General features: G+C 46.8%; 1 long non-coding RNA gene across 1 annotated transcript; it reads left to right on the forward strand.

Moving 5' to 3' along the window:
• Positions 1–4494: 4494 nt before the first annotated feature.
• On the forward strand, positions 4495–10734 carry LOC124518690 (uncharacterized). The gene is made up of 4 exons (XR_006963734.1): positions 4495–4569; positions 6069–6312; positions 7821–7936; positions 9985–10734. It is a non-coding gene; the product is annotated as an uncharacterized LOC124518690 (long non-coding RNA).
• Positions 10735–14292: the final 3558 nt, after the last annotated feature.

Raw genomic sequence — 14292 nt, forward strand, 5'->3', positions numbered from 1 at the left:
CTTATCTGGGAAGCTGGAGGCCCTGAGGCCACCTGCGGGGACCCACAGGGGTGAGATTTTCTCTGGGGGCTCTCCCCTCTCCCTTCTCGCCCAGGCCCCTGCTGGGGCCTGAGCAGGGAAGACTGATGGAAATCTGGGCCTTGTGCTGGGGAGGCCTCAGTGGGCCCAGCCTCCGCTGGAGAGAGGAGAGGGACAGGGATGTTTCGAGGGGCTTCCGCTCCTGCTCTGGGGCCTCTGAGTTGCCTTAGGGTGTGGGAAAACCCAGATCCTGCTTCTTCTGAAGTGCGGAGTGGGGACTGTCCCATCCTCAATGGGGGGGGGGGGGGCGGGGGAGGCGGGGCTTCTCTGTCTCACACAAGGACCAGGGGCCGACCTGCCGTGTGGGAAGGAGGTGCCTGTCCCTAGCTCCCCAGGCAGCTGGCTTGGATCCCGGACCTTGGCAGTCACTGGTGCCAATGTCCATGTCAGTGACCCAGCAGCTGTCTCTGTCTAGGTAGGTGAGGGCCCCATCCCAGCGCCAACCTCACTTTTTTCCAAGTAGCCCAAGATCAGCCAATTGGAAAGACATCTTCAGCTCAATCCCAGGCTCTGAAATATCAATGGAGGGCCAAAGCGAAGATCTCACCAGAGGCTTCCCCCTACCCTGCCCCACCAGGTCAAATGGGTTAATGCCGCAGGGGCGGAGGGCCTTGCACCTTCTTCAAGTCGGGGCCGTGTCCACATAAAGTCCTACAGTTGTTCACCTGCACGGAGACAAATGATTTATTTCACATTCCATTTTGCGCGTTGCTAGCTTTTCCCGAACAGGGTCCATCCAGAGCGCTCCGTGAAAGCAACTCACCGTGGCTCGGCCTAGCGCGCTGACCCAAAACAGGGTCAACGGTGTTCTCCGCAAGGCCCGGGGTGGGGGGCCGGGGGAACAGGGTGGGGTGGCTCAGCTCAGTCCCCAAGGTGGGGCGCACATCTCCCTCCAGTGAGAAGGCCGACAGGAGGACCACTGCCGGGCTTCTCAATTTTCTCTCCTCTCCCAACGCTACAAGTCACATCTGCTTTAATTCTAGGTCACTGTCACCATCTGCGCAGGGGGGTCGGTGGGGGTGGGTGGGTTAGGTAAAAGGTAGCAAGAGCCCCTGGAAAGGGGTGCGAAGAGAAATTCTTCCGCAAATGGTGTAGGAACCGTTCGGAAATGGTTGGCCATTTGGAAAAAGAAGTTAAGCTTACCTTACTCTTTGGTCCCAATACATTTCTTGTAGGTAAAACTCAAAGATAACATTTGAAATCCTAAGATTTCCCAATCACGGGAGCATTTGTTGATCATGTCTGCACCCCAAGTCCCTTCCGGGCGAGGAAGTCACAGATGTAAAAACCATAAATTCCATACCACCAGAGCATATCTACTTTTGTATGACAAAGGCACCTTTAAAAACAGGGAAAAGATTTGCAACATATACTAGAAACACGGGGCTAATTTCCTTAAATCACAAAGATCTAGTACAGGGGCTCCTGGGTGACTCAGTCAGTTGAGTGTCAGACTTTGGCTCAGGTCATGATCCCACGGTTCGTGGGTTGGAGCCCCGCGTCAGGCTCTGTGCTGACAGCTCAGATTCCCATTCTGTGTCTTCCTCTCTCTCTGCACTTCTCCCACCCGTGCTCTCTCTGTCTCTCTCTCTCTCTCTCTCCGAAATAAATAAACGTTAAAAATTAAAAACAAAACCGTTGAAAAAAAAATTAAAAAAAAAAAGAAAAAAAAGGGGCGCCTGGGTGGCGCAGTCGGTTGGGCGTCCGACTTCAGCCAGGTCACGATCTCGCGGTCCGTGAGTTCGAGCCCCGCGTCAGGCTCTGGGCTGGTGGCTCGGAGCCTGGAGCCTGTTTCCGATTCTGTGTCTCCCTCTCTCTCTGCCCCTCCCCCGTTCATGCTCTGTCTCTCTCTGTCCCAAAAATAAATAAACGTTGAAAAAAAAAATTTAAAAAAAAAAATTAAAAACAAAACCAAAAACAAAACAAAGCACTAGTACAAATCAATAAACAAAACGCAGAATAACCCAATGCAAAAATTGGGCAAAGAATATAAATTGAGCAGTTTATAAGAAAAGTAATACGAATGTCCAACAAGCACTTTCACTTGAAATTGAAGACACACATCCAGGCGGTAACTGGATGTCGCTTTTCGTCCGACTGGCAAAAAGGTAAAGTCTGTAATAATTACTGCCTGTGAAGATATGTGGAGAAACAGGTATTTGCAAACATTGCAATGAGGACCATCAACTTGAGGTCATTTGCCAATGTTCAGAGTCTTCTAAGAGCAATTTAGCAACATCAATCATAATTTTCAATGTACGTAACTTTTGATCCAGGAATTCCGTTGCCTGAATTTAGCCCACAACTACAGTGGCAAAATCGTACCATGACACGTCGTGTTGTTCGGAATGTCAAAAACGCTGGGATCCACTGAGACTGGTTAGCAAATAGAACTCTCTAGGGCACCTGAGTGGTTCAGTTGGTTGAGCGTTCAATTCTTGATTTCAGCTCGGGTCATGATCTCCTGTTCGTGGGATCGTGAAACCTGCTTGGGATTCTCTCTCCTTCTGCCCCTCTCCTGCTCGTGCTCTCACAAATAAAATAGAATGGAATGGAATGGAATAGAATAGAATAGAATAGAATAAGAAAATAGAACCCTGTGAAGCAGTTTCTAGAAAAGGTTCAAAGTTTATTGGTGGATCTTGATTCAGGGGATCATTGATTTGTTGTAGTTGTTGTTGTTTTTAATAAGCAGAGAATGAAAGCCAGGCTCTGGACAAGATATTAACAATATCTGGCAAAGTCCCCCCCCCTTTTATTTACTGTTTATTTATTTATTTATTTATTTATTTATTTTTTTGTATTTTATTTTTGAGAGAGAGAGAGAGAGAGAGAGAGAAGACGAGTGGGGGAGGGGGAGAGAGAGGGAAACAGAATTCCAAACAAGCTCCGTACTCAATTATCTGACAGTTTTTAAATGGTGTGCCTCATTAGCAAAACCTTTGGAGCACATTCCCCAACGTATTTGTTGATTTATTTATAAATATTTATGAGTACACATAAACAGTTTCAAAAGTAGCATAAAATGAGTAGATTAAAACACAGAAATCTAAGCTCTAATATTTTTTCTGCCTTCCCCTCTCCCACATTGTTTTTGAGATGCTGTTAGCTGTGTGGACTTGCTCCACAGTAGAGAGAAGAGGAGTCTACCCCTGTGGCGATTTAAAAACGTGTGTACAGCCTGGGTGGCTCAGTTGGTTAATCGTCCAACTTCGGTTCAGGTCATGATCTCGTGGTTCATGGATTCGAGGCCCGCATTGGGCTGTGTGCTGACCGCTCGGAGCCTGGAGCCTCCTTCCGATTCTGTGTCTCCCTCTCTCTCTGCCCCTCCCCTGCTCACGCTCTGTCCCTCTCTCTCTCTCTCTCTCTCAAAAAGAAATAAGCAATAACAATTTTTTTTACAAATGTGTATACACATTCTTTGACACACCTTCCGCCCAAAGGTGAGGTCTATATGCCTCGTCCCCTTGGAACCAGGCAGAGGTTTGTGATTGTTCTGACCAACATGCTTTGGCAGAAACGACATGTGATTCCAACTCCACGTTATGAAATGTGACACTTGTTCCTGAAGCCTTCGGCCGCTAAGTGAGCAGTCAGGCTGCCCTGAGATCACCGTGCTATGAGGACGCCCAAGCTAGCATGGGAGGGAGGGAGTTGCCGTCCCGTCCCCGGGGGCCCTGGCCTTTGTCCGGCTGCGACTGCAAAGCCTTACCAAGCCCACCACACAGCCGAGCCCTTCCCACCTTCCTGACCCTCAGAAACCATGCGAGGGAGATAAGAAAACGCTGGTGCTGCTTTAAACCTCTGCAATTTGGAGTAATTGCCACACAGCCATAAGTAACCGGAAGAATCGTGACCCTAACTTTTCACACGTGGCTGTACGTATGTGCGTGCTGTGCGTGCACGCACTCTCTACAAAATTGTGGAAATTCCATCATGCATGCACACTTGCTGTATTCTGCATAATTGTGAAGGGGTAGAGAAGAAACCGCTGGGAGTGGTCATTTTGGGGGTGGTGGGCTGGGAGGCAGGGAGGTCATCTCTGCCAGAGGGTCACGGGCCATGTTCCACCATCGTTTGCCTGCTGTATCATTTTTCCCCCCTGGAATCTTTCAAAAACGTTACCTGGCTTTGGAGGAGACATATTCGCCTGTCCAAAGTCTGTGCACGTGAGGATTCTGCACGGTACCGACTCTGACTGGACAGCAGCAGCGACATGCTTAACACGGTCCGAGGCTGACCCTAGTCGTTGATTGTGAAGCCTCTGACGTCGGTCCACATCCTGGCTCCACCGTTTCCTGTCCTCTCTGAACCTCGGTTTCCTCTTCTGTAAAGTGCAAATCATCCCAGCACCTGCCCATATTCACCACCCGCTGCTGCGTAACCAATTACCCCGGAACGTGGCCGCTTACGACGATAATCGTTTGTTATCTTATAATCCCCGGGGGTTATGAATCCAGGCACGACTTAGCTGGGGACTTCTGGCTCCAGGTAACTCATGAGGTCCCATCTGAAGGTCTGAGGAGGGGAGGCCCCTCTTCCATGTCAGTGCATGTGGTTGTTGGCCCCATACTATTTCTCGCAGGCTGTTGGGTCTCAGCTCCTCCTTGGCTACCGGCTGGGGGGCGGGGGGGGGTCTCCCTCAGTTCTCGGCCACATGGGCCTCCCTGCAGGGCAGCCCCCGGCATGGCAGCCGGAGAGCCCGAGACAGAAGCCAATCTGTTTATGGCCTAATCTTGCAAGTGACATCCCATTACTGCTACCGCGCCGTCCTTGAGAATGGAGTCTATAAATCCAGCCCACCCTCAAGGGGAGGGGGTTACATAAGGAAGCGAATATCAGGCGGTGGGGATCATCAGGGGACATCACAGCACCCACGGGGTGGTCGGGAGGATTAGACGAATTAAGGCCCGAAACACACAGCCCGGTGTTTGAGACAGCATTTGCTCAGCAAATGGGAGTCCTAACTCATGGTAGAGATTCCCGTCTCCGTCTAACATTAAATGCCCGAGCGCCCTTTCTGCCACGAATTTAGGGTGAGAGTTCAGCGAAGCCCTTTTGCCAACAACATATGAACTCATCCCTGCTGGCGTTTTCCTAGAACTCCAAGAGCAGGAGTCCCTTAGAAGCAGGATCTGACCCTTTCATGGCTCTGGGCCCCTCACTGAAGCTCACCATGTAGTCAACCTTTGCATAGGTATTTAGCACCTACAAGGAGACAGAGACTCAGGGAGGAACCAGGCCAAGCCCGCAGACATGGTTACTGCCTTCACACAGCATACAGGTTACGGAGGGGGTCTGGACAGAGAAACGGCAGCTTCGGCCATTCTTGGGGACTCTTAGCCCTGCTAATGGGGGAGGTGTGCACCTAAATGACTGCTGAGGGTAAATGGGAGGGCTTTGCATTACTTTTTATGTTTGATTTCTGGAGCATTTAATTTGTTTTTTATTAAAACACATTTACTCTTTTTATATTTATGAAATTCACTGATGCTGGCCGTGCCCTCACTCGGGGCCGAGACAGGGTAGTAAACTTCTTGCCAACCTCATGGGATTGGCTTCACCATGTAGAGGACACCGTGGTTCCCTGGGAAACTCAGCCCCGGTGGAAGGGGGACAGAGCTAGGATTTCCACGAGTATGGTCATCCTCCAGGGCATTTAATTATTCTTTGTAAGAGTATCTATATCGTCTCAAAAGTACGCATTCACGTAGTCAGCCGCTACTTCATGAAAAAATAAGCAATTGCTACCCTTTTTTTTAAGGTGTATTTGTTTATTTTGAGAGGGCGGGGGAGGGGCAAAGAGAGGAAGAGAGGGAATCCCAAGCAGGGCTCGAACTCACGAACCGCGAGATCATGACCTGAGCCGAAATCAATGGAGCCACCCGGGTGCCCCAGCAATCACTACGCTTGAGGACTCACTGTGGCCTATGAGTTACAGACAAAGCAAAGGAACAGGAACCCACGAGCAATTTATTATGTCTTCATAGAGACCAGAGGCGCCCGCAGAGGAGAGCCCAACGTGAGCCGGGGCTGGTCTTCGGCCAAAATCCAGATGTGTCTGGGCACAACAATCAATCTGTGAAAAGAGTGAAAGGCCAAGGTGTCATTCTGGATGACTCTGGCTGTAATTAACAGAACACCTGACAGAGTGGCCGAAACCAAACGATGCCTCTCATCCTGCATAACAAGAAGTTTGGGGGCCAAGGGGATCAAGGATTAGTTAATCTAGAGGTTGGTATCGAGGACCCGGGTTCTCCCCGTCTTTCTGCTTCTCCATCCTCAGCATTGTTGCCTTTTGTCTTCAGCCTTGCCTCCTCATGCTTGTAAGACGGCTGCCCCAGCTACTGACTTCATGAGCCTTTCGCAACTGTGTGGGGAGGCGAACAAACTAGCCACTGGCATCTGTTAGAAGCCATGTGGTGGCTCTCGGGAGCTGCGTGACCGGCTACACTGGATACGCCCGATCTTCGTAGAGGAGAGAATCCGTAGGTGAAAGAATGGGAATGAAGCAATGAATTATCTTATCTACCTTGCATTATATAAATTAAGTTTATGTGCTCACTTTCAGTAAAAATGGGTCTTTGGGTACTTTGGGGATCCTCCTATTGCTAAATTTCAAAGAGTGTGTTCTCTCAGTTCATGGTTCTCCACCAAATGTCCTGTCAAGAACATGCATCAGGCTCTAAGAAGACCATCATCGTGGGCTTGAATCAATCACGGGGGTAATAGCAAGAATCCAAAAACATTCAACAAGCAGAGAAAAGGGGCAAAAGAATGTAACTACAAAGTGCAAAAGGTCTCAAAACATTTTAGACCTTTGCTTCGGACTCATGAATCCCCTTTCTGTGTGGGCCAACAAAAAAGAAAAAAATGAAAGAAAAGAAAAGAAAATTACCTACATGAGGCATGTCTTCTAGAGTGAGCTGATGCAGAGTCTTTATGAGACGAGATGAGAGCTAATTCATAATGACATATACAGGGAACAAACCTTGCTATGAAGGCAACGTGTTATCTTACCTAAACCGTATGGTGTTAAAATTTATTCATTCGATCAGCAAGTATTTTTTTAGCACCTACTCTATGACAAGCATTGTTTTAGGCTCAGGTTTTGTCATGGTGGCCCAAGTTTCCCCTTCTGATATTCACACTCAATAAACACTTATCAAAAACACTACTGGACCGCAGAACTATAACCTGAAATCAGCCATACCTTCCTGGAAAATATTGACAAAACTTCAGTTGGCAAGATCAAGAACTCAGAAAATGGGGGGTTTAGAGCACAAAAAATGAAAATGGTATTGTGTGTGAGTATTCGCACACCCATAAATGTGCACCCATAAAACAAAAATTCCGGAAGACAACAATTTTGAAAGAGGCTCTGTCTATATTAAAGATCTTCTCGCCTTTATCTGCATCAGGCGTTCGGTACCGATCTGTGGTGTCACGATTTCCGGAGGCATATTCTTCAGCAAATGTTATGTTGCATAAACTCTGTGTTCTTTTTTGTTTGTAAAGCAGTCCTTACTGGCTTAAAAGGCAGTATCTTCTTGCGCTCACATCCTCCCTTGTTTTATTCGTGTCAATCTCAGCAAAATCTTGTGTAACTGTAGTAGTCAGCTCAACTATGTAACAAGCAATCCCCAAACCGCAGGAGTTTATAGCCGTAATATATTTCCGCTTCATGACACATGTAGATCATGGGTCGGCTGTGGCTCTGCCCGTGTTTTTTCTGATTCCAGGATGCAGAGGGAAGGAGCAGGGCTTCTCTGGAGCACGCTAGTCTCCTAGAAGGGGGCATAAGAGTGAGAGACCAAGCTGAACCACAGAATCACATTTGAAGTTTCTGCTCCTACTGGTATGTATCGTGTCTACTCACGTGTCATTCGAAGTAACTCACGTGATCGAGCTGGACAACGAGGTGGGGAAGCATTCTCGATCTATAAGGTCGAGACGTGGGTAGGGATGTATAATCCTTTTAAAGGAGAAGGAATAGGGGTACCTGGCTAGCTCAGTTGGTGGAGCACGTGCCTCGTGATTCGGGGGTTGTGAGTTCGAGCCCCACGCTGGGTGTAGAGCTTCCTTCAAAATATAAAAAATCTTTGAGAAAAAAAAAAAAAAACGAAAGGAGCAGGAGCAAATAATTGTGAACAATGCTCTAATCCACCACAGTAATCACCTGGCTATGCCCCAAAATACTGAGGAACTCAAAAGCGCATTTTTTTCTTGGCCTTCCTTTCCGTCCATTCACGGAAGGATAGAACGGAGACACCTCTCCGAACCTGGCACGCCTAACCCAGGAGAAAGGAAAGTCATCCTATTAAGGGGACTGAACTAAGCCCAGCATTTGATAAAGGGTCATGTACTTTTGGGTTTCAATTAACTAATACGAAACCACATTGTCACAACACCACGTTTGCCAAAGGATTGCTGCGGTTTATTCAGCATTACGCTGGCAACGTCACCGGTTTGCTTTCAGTCTCTTGGGATTCAAAACCAAAAGAAAGGAAAAGAAATGGCTGGTGCTCACGCTAACGCTTGCGTAATGCTTCCGAATTGGCTTAGGCTGCGCCTTCCACTGCTGTGATGGTAGCTGCAGAAATGATGAACTCGGCTAAGACAGACATGCTCCACTTGGAGACTCTGAATTAGAATCAGGAGGGGCAGGATAATATTTGCCCTTATGTGCAGAGTAAAATTATAGGGCTACACGTGATTAATCACTGCAGGCACTAAGTCATTGCTGGTGTCAATTTATGCCATTTGGACAACAGGAGAAGCTGGGACCTCATGCCTGCCAGCCTGCCTTTTAATATTTTTCACCACCTGCTCCATGCCCGACACCATGAGATATTTCACATTTACATATATACACACCTATTATGTCTACGTATCACTGATGTTTTCACCGTAACCAGGATTTACTTGTAGTCATAAAAGATGGCTTACCTTAGATTTCTTGCCATAAAGCTCTTTTCCTTTATATGACTTCATACTTTCTACACTTGGCTTAAAGGACACATTTTATGATGAGAAAGCTAAAACGAAGTCTTTCTAAACACCTGCCAAAAATGCAATTAACTAACAAGATGACTACTTCACTCCTCAATCTGTGACCTATTGAGATGATGGATGAATGGATGGGTGATAGATAGATTGGTCAATCAATAGAGAGAGGATAGACAGATGAATAGTTTGCCACACCCTCGCTCTTGGTGTAAGAAGAGGAAGGGAGGAAACCAAGGTAAAATAGTCGTTTCTCATTGTCTTACTACCCACTTCAAATTGGAGAGACTTGTCAGACAGTCTAGAAAAAACAAGAGCTTCTCAACGTTGCCATTCCAATGACCACTTTGAATATTATCTCTTCTTAAAGAGCTTGTTTTGACATTTTGTGACAATGGCTAGCATATTATGAAGACGACCAGTCTTTAGTACTTTGTTATGGCGGCCCTTGCAAGCCAATACAGTAGATATTTTTAAAACTCAACTTTGGTTCAGTTTGTCGGGAAACAACAACAACAACATTACCGATACTTATCATCATAGGGGGAGGCAGCCTAGTATAGTGGTTCTCTGCTTGCCCTGGTGCGGGCCTGGGTTCAACTTCTCACTCCATCACTTAACTAGAGATGTGGGCTTGGACAAATCACTTAATCTCTTTGGGCCTCGGATTACATAAATATACACAGGGGTAATGGTACATTACCCTTCTCTCACAAAGGCATTATGGGTATTAAGTGAATTAGTGCTTTAAAGCCCTTCGCAGAGTGCTTCACACATTGTGACCGATACGTAAATATTAAATAACGAGATGGGAAAGTATGATGAAATCCAGTTTACGGAATCTTTCTGAATGCTAACACATTCACAAAATTCTAACTCTGGAGTACTCTTGTTTCACAGAGGGAATACCTGTTCGCGGCATTCAGAGTTTTAACCTGTGTGTCGAGTCTGGGTTTATGTTAGGACAAGTGTCTACGACCAATGAACGTGGGTCCGACAATGACAACGGTAACCTCCATGCACCTCGACAGCAGTGACTGTGAGCCACGTCTGATGAGGATTTTAACATTTGCCAGAGATTCGACGATTGCTGGCTTTCCCCCCAACATTTGGGGTGATGATAACATGAAGGAGAAAGTCCAACACATGTGCTGAAAATGTTCGCAGGTGCTGTTTGCACATGGCTTGCGGCAGAACTGGGGTAAACACTCCTTGATTTCTACTGGTAAAACTTTAACCCAAGATAAACTTGCTGACTGCAAAGTGTCCCACATGACTGTTCGGTGCATGATAACTAATATAAACAGTGCGTGGGGAGCAGAAGCCTCCCAGGGTCCAGGGACCACTGTGTGGACCTTTCTGGAAGGCCAGCCCCGCCCACAGTCTGCTCCGCATTCCTCAGCCTCCTGAGTTGCTTCTGGAAGACCACGTGTGGGAGACTAGAAGACATGGCACAGAGTTGTAAATCAGGAACATCACACAGTGAATGTTGACCGTGTGTGGTGACTCACTACCCCCAACCCACTGACTTCCAATACCCAGGGTGGTTTCTGCCAGGAAATCCCGAGGGCCTGCTGATTGCCTGTGGTACATTTTCTTTCTTTTTTTACTTTTTAAATTTTTTGTAATGTTTTTATTTATTTTTTGAAAGAGCGTGAGACAGAGCATGAGCAGGGGAGGAGCAGAGAGAGAGGGAGACATAGAATCTGAAGCAGGCTCCAGGCTCTGAGCTGTCAGCACAGAGCCCGATGCGGGGCTTGAACTCGCACACTGTGAGATCATGACCCGAGCCGAAGTCGGACGCTTAACTGGCTGAGCCACCCGGGCGCCCCTACATTTTCGACTAATAGAATCTTAAACAGAAATGGCCAGTCATAGAAAATGCATTATAAAGCATTTGGGGAAAGAGGGAAATGGCTTCAAAAGGAGATAGCCCCTGAGATAGATTTCTGAGGATATTATTTCTCTGCGATCAAACAGTGCCTCTGATACATCGAGAGTATTTTTACGAGTGTAAAAATCACTAAAGGAGACTTGAACTAGTTTCCTCTCGTGTCAATTCAATCCACAGAGCCATTAAAATTTTCAAAACTTCAAGGCGCTGAATAAATAGATTATCTGAATGGAAGCTTCTGAATAACCCATAACCAATCTCATATAACTGGGAGTGGGTAGGCCCACAATACTTTATATATTTTTTATTTACACAGAACTGAACATTGTATAACCTTACTTATCCAGAAAATAGCTTAGGATCAAGGGATTTTTTTTAATGTTTATTTATTTGGGGGGGGGGAGGGGCACAGACAGAGGGAGACGCAGAATCTGAAACAGGCTCCAGGCTTTGAGCTGTCAGCACAGAGCGGGACACAGAGCCCAAACCCACGAACCATGAGATCATGACCAGAGCTGAAGTCGGATGCTCAACCAACAGAGCCACCCAGGTGCCCCTAGGATCAAGGAAGTTTTAAAAATTAAAACAAAATGGGGCGACTGGGTGGCTCCGTTGATTTAGCATCTGACTTCGGCTCAGGTCATGATCTCACGGTTTGTGAGTTCGAGCCCCGAGTCGGGCTCTGTGCTGACGGCTCAGAGCCTGGAGCCTGCTTCCGATTCTGTGCCTCCCTCTCTCTCTGTGCCCCTCCCCCACTCGCACTTTGTCTCCCTCTCAAAAATAAATAAACATTAAAAAAAAATTTTTTTTTTAATTAAAACAAAACTTGAGAAATACTTTTCTTATACACTTACTTCTCTCATAGAGAAATAGCCCTTAGGCCCCGACTCAGGAAACGGTTAATGTTTAGTGTACTGCCTTCACCAGTGTGATTTTCTCACTTTCATCCCTACGGCACTTAAAAATACGAAATTAGGAGTAGAGAGACATTGCTATAGACATACACGCTAACGAGAAGTAACTACTGACATCCCGCAGAAGGGGAAAATAGAAGAACATGGAAAGCAGACATGACAATTCTAAAAGGCACAGTGATCTCGGTCCTCTTGGTGCGCAGGCCAATGTCCTATCTATCCCGATTGCCTCAGCACATCCTTTTGTCATACAATAGCATTAGAATAGGTTCTCACTGGGATGACGTTGAGACCAAGAAAAGAAAAAAAGGTGTTAAATATAAGCTTCCCACATTCTCGCAAAGCAGTAGAGATTGAATTACATTTTTAGAAAGATTTCCACCCAAAAACATCTTGTTTCCTCTCTCTTTCCTTTTAAAATTATTTTATTTTAGGGGCGCCTGGGTGGCACAGTCGGTTGAGCGTCCGACTTCAGCCAGGTCACGATCTCGCGGTCCGTGAGTTTGAGCCCCGAGTCGGGCTCTGGGCTGATGGCTCAGAGCCTGGAGCCTGTTTCCGATTCTGTGTCTCCCTCTCTCTCTGCCCCTCCCCCGTTCATGCTCTGTCTCTCTCTGTCCCAAAAATAAATAAACGTTGAAAAAAAAATTTTAAATTATTTTATTTTATTTTATGTATCTTATCTTATTTATCTTATTTTAGTTCGTTACTTTCTGGTTCTTTGAAACACAAGCCCTCGATTGCCTAGAACGGCTACTCCCCCAAAGACGGCTGGGATTTTACGGTGGTTGTGTACCATGTGCCATATACCCAGCTGTGATTATTACAGATCATGTGATCGGTGTTAGTTCATATCCTTTATGGGTCATCTCGCAGTTTTCCCGTGTTTTACCGAAGCACCGTGAAAGGTCTTGTTTCTTGCAAGAAGAAATGAGGGGTGGTGGGGAGCGGGGAATGCACGGAGGGGCTTGTAAGGAGAGGGTGTGTCAGAAAAGAACATCACACTGTCAGGGCAGGTGGGAGGCAAAAAGAGGTTTCCTTTTTGGGAAGGAGCAGAATTCCACTGTCCCGTATATTTTTACTTTAGCCCGGCTCACAGTCAGAAACAGCTCACGGTCACCAGAGGCCCTTTCAAATGATGAAGAGCTGAAAGAAAAATCCAGGTGACCACCCCCCCCCCCCCCCCCCCGCCATGATAGGCGGATCTTCCCAAGGAAAGAAAGTGCAAGCGCAGCCGTTTGGAAGGCAAGCCTTGTCAGTTACAGCCTTCCTTTCCTCCCACGCACCATGCCTGCGCGCGTGCGCATCTTGTGTCGGGAACACTGCCACGTGGGGAAGGTGTAATAACTCTAATAGCTACCTGTACCGAGGACTTCCTATCAGCCAGGCACTGGGTCAAAGGGCAACACTAATTATCACTTGACCCTGTTAGGAAACTTAAGCAAGTTCCCTGAAAGACACAGAGCTTGCGCACAAATGACGTGGGATTTGAAACGAGGGTGCTTATTAACCCCTAGGCTGTGGTGTCTCCTATTGAGGTCTAAAAGTGCAACCCTGTAAAGAACCCTCATTTTCCCCCAGGGACAGGGAAGGGTTGAGGGAAAACAGCCCCTTTGACGATAAAGACCCGGAACAGCGGTAGACCCTTCTCTACACAGAATGATATTGCGGGGTGCGCTGGTGCCGACACACGGCCTCTCTGGGTGACTCACGTGGATCCCCAACGTCAGGGGTTGGGAAAGGCTGTGGCCCCTGTGAGAGGAAGGCGTATCTGGGGGTCGGGCAGAGGGGTTTTTGCAGCAGAAAACTGCCTGCTTACATGCTTCCGTGTTCACCGGGAGGCTCTCTGGGAACTGTCATTTTAAGGGAATGTACATGAATATCCCGTAACTTTAAAAATTAATAGTTCTGGTATTAAAAGCCATACGGGCTCGTTGTAGAAAAATCTTAAAATACTTTTTAAAATTACTTAAAATACTTTAAAGAGCCATAATTAGTTAAAATGTTGGTGTTTTTCCCAATACTTTTCTTTTTACATGGACATATATACATATTTAAAATTATGATTATATGGAATTTATGATTGCATATCTGCCTTTTTTGAGTGCTACAGATTGGGCATTTTCCTTTATTAACAAGTATCTTTGAAAATAGGATTTTAGGGGCGCCTGGGTGGCGCAGTCGGTTAAGCGTCCGACTTCAGCCAGGTCACGATCTCGCGGTCCGTGAGTTCGAGCCCCGCTCAGGCTCTGGGCTGATGGCTCGGAGCCTGGAGCCTGCTTCTGATTCTGTGTCTCCCTCTCTCTCTGCCCCTCCCCCGTTCATGCTCTGTCTCTCTCTGTCTTAAAAATAAATAAACGTTGGAAAAAAAAAATTAAAAAAAAAAAAGAAAATAGGATTTTA

The sequence above is a fragment of the Lynx rufus genome, unplaced genomic scaffold (assembly GCF_022079265.1).
Source record: "Lynx rufus isolate CCGP_SWC_20201006 ecotype Redwood Valley unplaced genomic scaffold, mLynRuf1.p SCAF_25, whole genome shotgun sequence".
Lineage (NCBI taxonomy): Eukaryota > Metazoa > Chordata > Mammalia > Carnivora > Felidae > Lynx > Lynx rufus.